This window comes from Alosa pseudoharengus, unplaced genomic scaffold, assembly GCF_046254945.1.
Source record: "Alosa pseudoharengus isolate Yale_2024_CS ecotype anadromous, Long Island Sound unplaced genomic scaffold, YU_APseudo_1.1 YU_APseudo_1.1_scf_3, whole genome shotgun sequence".
NCBI classification, from domain to species: domain Eukaryota; kingdom Metazoa; phylum Chordata; class Actinopteri; order Clupeiformes; family Clupeidae; genus Alosa; species Alosa pseudoharengus.
The window spans coordinates 28,933,806-28,938,375 of NW_027468718.1; the positions used below are offsets into that span (position 1 = coordinate 28,933,806).

At 38.7% G+C, this 4,570-nt stretch overlaps 1 long non-coding RNA gene across 2 annotated transcripts; it reads left to right on the forward strand.

Annotated features, from left to right (window-relative positions):
* Positions 1–1,298: 1,298 nt before the first annotated feature.
* Positions 1,299–4,139, forward strand: LOC143099720 (uncharacterized). 2 transcript variants are annotated; one of them, XR_012981721.1, is made up of 4 exons: positions 1,299–1,657; positions 2,285–2,404; positions 2,731–2,830; positions 3,767–4,139. It is a non-coding gene; the product is annotated as an uncharacterized LOC143099720 (long non-coding RNA). The 2 variants fall into 2 exon arrangements; XR_012981722.1 differs by having other exon boundaries at positions 2,731–2,826.
* The last annotated feature ends 431 nt before the right edge of the window (positions 4,140–4,570 follow it).

The following is a 4,570-nucleotide window of genomic DNA, read 5'->3' on the forward strand; positions in this document are numbered from 1 at the left end:
CCGCTTGCCATAAAACTGCCAGGTCATGGACAACGGCATTTGCAAGCAAGCTAATCTAACAGGGACTCTATTTTCCAGTTAATTCAGTGTGTTCCCAAATGCTTCAAGAAATGTCATGTCTTAACCCATAACACGCAGTAGTTTTGAACATGTTAGGCTACATGTCGGTGTTAAAGCAACACCAAAGAACTTTTCATCTGTCGCACGCACTATTTGTTTATCCAGCACCGGCTTTGCAAATAACAATGTCCACAGACAAGGTAGAATAAGTTGCATGATTTTATGAAAGTACGATGTATTGCGACATCAGATGCAAGTGAAATTTGTAGTTTCTCATGTCTCATTCCATCGAACTACAGATCCGCTACCCGATGCAGCAAACTTACATAGTGCGGTAATAGCCGATAGAGGGCCGCGAAGCGAATGCAGAAAGTGCCGTTCACCCTGTTACGAGTTGATGAACCACTGAAACGATTTTGGAAACACTATTTTAAGGTACAAAAAACTCTTTGGTGTTGCTTTAAAGTGTTTAGATTCCCAGTGCTAGCCTAGTAGGCATTTTAACAGCAACTATGGCTATGCGCTAACACCAGTCAGCTGAGTTTAATTAGCGATAACGTACGGAGATGGTTTCATAGCCTCTTTGACAGCTCGGTGACATCTGGGTATGTAACCTACATATTTATGTTTTTGCCAGCTAACTTTTAACATGATCTTCAGATTCATTGTGATGCTATATTGGCCTCATGCCCATGAAAGATTAATATCATGCCATTATGTTGTTTAACACACCGTGAAATAAAGTTTTCACCTTACAACTTTGCTGATAACATTTGAAATAAATGTCAGTTAGCGCATTAGCAAGGATATTGTGTAACGTATAGGCTAGCCTACTGTTTTTGACAGGAGCTCGCGATATCGCTTTAAAGTAAGCTACTTGGGCTCACGCAAGATGTCAAACACTGTCCACTCGCCTATGTGGTGCACCCCTCTGATTTATACATCTAGTGTTTATCATGTTAGCTAACTGTATCTGGATGTGTTGCTATCAGAGCAAGACGTTAGAGATGGCGCATGACATGCAGTGATGCCTCGTATAAAAAAAAGAAATTAAAAAAACGCTATTTAAGCACCGAAATGAGGCACCGAAATCCACATTGTTATTCGATGCAGTTACTACCGTTTGCGTCGGCACCGGTGCCATATTAGAACCGTGTTTCGGTGCCCAACCCTAGTTAGCAGCCTGTTGGAATAGCTAGAATTGATCAGCTTTCATAAACCAGATGCTTGTGTTACACTGTAAAACCGAACAGTACAAGTAAAACAATGTTTTTGATTTGTAAACACTCAAAAATGAAAAAAAGTTAATAGTACTCTAATCGTCTGTGTTACTTGAACAAATTTGAACTTTTAAGTTGACAGCACTCATCCGCTTTAAGTAATTTGAAAAAATAGAAAGCGTGGGAAACTTCGCAAATTGTAGCAAATTTGTAGGCGGATCTTCTGCCATACGTGGACCTTGTGTACAGCACCAACGCCGAGTGACAAGCGACGCCGGCAACGGTCGACCACCAGATGACAAGAGACGAGAACAAGAGCAGTGAAAATAGACAACGAGAGAGGAGACGACGAGAAGAGAGAAAAACCGCAATTAAACGTAAGTGGAAAAGTGAGGTGCATGTTGACCCTAAAGCACGTCCTTTATCATATTGTTTAAAAACCCGAATGTTTGAAAATATTGTCTTAGGCTACGTGACGTAACTTTATCCGGTTAGAACTAGCTAGCACTAGCAGCTAAGAATTTGGCTGCTGTATGCCAGCACTTGCTGGATCAGCCAGCGATCTAACTCAATTTGCCAATGTGAGTACTAAAAATATGAACTAATTAACCCCCGTTAGCACTATTTAACACAATAGCTTGGAAGTGCAAGCTTTGTGGTGCACTGCTTGATAACAGGGCACAGGTCCTGCAACATTATCGTTTACAGCATGTTAGCAATGTTTCCTCCATTAACGTTAGTCCACTGTCATGTTACTGACTGTCTGCACATTTAAGTCAGTAGCCTAAATTCATTTGACACGGTCACACACAGTTCATGCTCAGTCAGAATGTGTATTATTCGCATGTCAGCTGTGTAGTTGAAAACAACCATTTAATGTGCAAACTGTTCTCGGCCATTTAAGGATGCATTTAAAGTGGCATTTAAAGCGACATCATGAGATGGTGGATTGTCCTAATAGATTGTCAGTATGTTCAAATGTGTATTCGTCCTTCAATTCACAGATTCAGAAGTTGATGCAAACAACATTGGCATTGAGAAGGAAGGAGATCATATCAGACGTCCTTCCCCGCAGACATAGCCTATTGGTTCGGTGGTGGCCTGCAATCATGTTGGAATCCCAGGTAAGCATTTCTTTTGTACAAATACTTGGAATAGATTCATTTCATGTGTGGTTCTGACCAAATGTGTTTTAAATCTTTACACTTACCCCCCTATTTTGAGTTTTTGCTCGAAATTGCACACCGCCTACTAACAATGGCCCTGTTTCCACATACTAAGAGTGCTTGACCCCCTTTGAAAGCAGAGGTCTTGTAGATTACAACTCCTCCATGGACTTAAGATAAAAAGAATGCTTTGGTTTCAGAAGCTGTACTATCAAAGAAAGGTAATCCTATTGAATTGCATTTTGTAGTTATTAACTGGCTTGACTCCATGTTTTCTCATGCAGGGATCCTCAGATGTAAATATCCGACGTGCTGTGACGCTCCGTGGCCTTCCTTTCTACCTCCATGAGGATGATGCCACTTTTCTAAAGACATGGGATGTAAGTAAGTATGTTTTCTATTGACATGACAGTTAAAGCGTAACTGTGGCATTAAGCGACCCATGGCCTGTTGTTTCGAGGTCAACGCATGCTATTAGAATGAAAAACAATGAGAAAATTGAGTACAACATAAAGCAAATACTGGTCCAGCAGCTTAAATGGGTGGTTCAGGATTTTGGACATAGGACCTAATTTCCAAGTTAGCAAGTGTGTTATTTATCAGTGGAGACCGTTTTTAACACGTTTCACCCAGTCCTCGTCTATTCAGGCGTTATATTTATTTGCCTCGGTGTACTATGGAGTGGGTAAGACTGTTTTTAGTGGCAGGCTTACACATACTGTTGACTCGCGCCAGCCTAGCACCTGCGAACTCTGCAACTAGAAGGACTGGATGAAACGTGTTGAAAACGGTTTCCAACTTGTGTTTTTATCTTGGATCTTGGCACAAGGGATTATAACACCTAATCCTGTGTATTAATGTAATATCACACTTGGTAACTTGGAAATGAGGTCCTATGTCCAAAATCCTGAACCACCCCTTTAAACTAACCTAACAAGGCATTTTAACTGAACTGAAACTAAAGCCAAATTCCCTGGTAGGTTATCAATAGCTGCTGGGCCACTACTCAGTCTATGTTGCACCAATTTTTTAAATTCTTTTAATTTTATTCTTACGAACAGCCGTGACCTCGAACAACAGGGCTATGTGTCGAATAACGCTGGAGTTACATTTCAAGCTTTTGTTTTTCTGTTTGTTTTTTCACCAAGAAACTCCAGGGAAGTTACTTAGTATTATTTCAAGTAATTATTTCAATAATGCAACTGCCCTGGAAAAGTTTGAAGATAAAATGTTAAACTTAATATGACATGGTATCACTTGACATGTAATGCCTATTAGATATTCAATTAACACACAATTGTTCTTTGTTCATTTCTTCAGGTCTCTCAATCGGAGTTCCCAGATATTGAGGACCTTACTGTTGAACTCATTCTGATCAGCACGAACAGTGCAAATGCATCCCTCTGCCCAAAGAAGACTCCTGTTGTTTTGGATTGAAATGATTGTTGAATTTCCTAGCATTGGTCAGGCATTTGTCATAAAGTATCTATCTATCTATCTAGATAGATAGTATCTATCTATCTATCTATCTATCTGTCTATCGATCTATCTATCTATCTATCTATCTAGTCTTTATGCCCTTGATCTAAACTGTGTTTATTTGAATTTAGCCTCCACTACAGCCCTGTTCTGAACTCCAACCTGTATTTGTTTCCATGGTTTACATGAAAATAAAAGATTAAGAAGAATTTCACTGGCCTTTGTCAACCTTTTTAATAATTTTCTTTCAAGTCCTTAGTTGAAACTAATCAAAATTGACAAGTTTGTTCAACTTTCTGGAAATTAAAACTTTTAAGTTTTACATTTAATTTAAAGAATTGGTTGAAGCAAAATGAAATATTTCAGGCTGACATCAATAAATCCAATTAAGCTATCTAAGCTTAATTTTATTAATTACCGTGAACTCATGTAGTTGATGTTTCTTTAACTTAAAAAAACCTTGTTGAACACACTCAAAATTTGCTAGTGAAGACTAATTAAAAAAGGTAAGTTTCTTTGACTTAGCAAAACCGAGTTACTATTACTTAAATTTTTTTGTGTAATCGGTTTCACCAATTTTTTTGAGTTCAATTAACTTGTCGGGTTTTACAGTGTATCATAGTTTTTATTAAGTGTGCTTGCAAA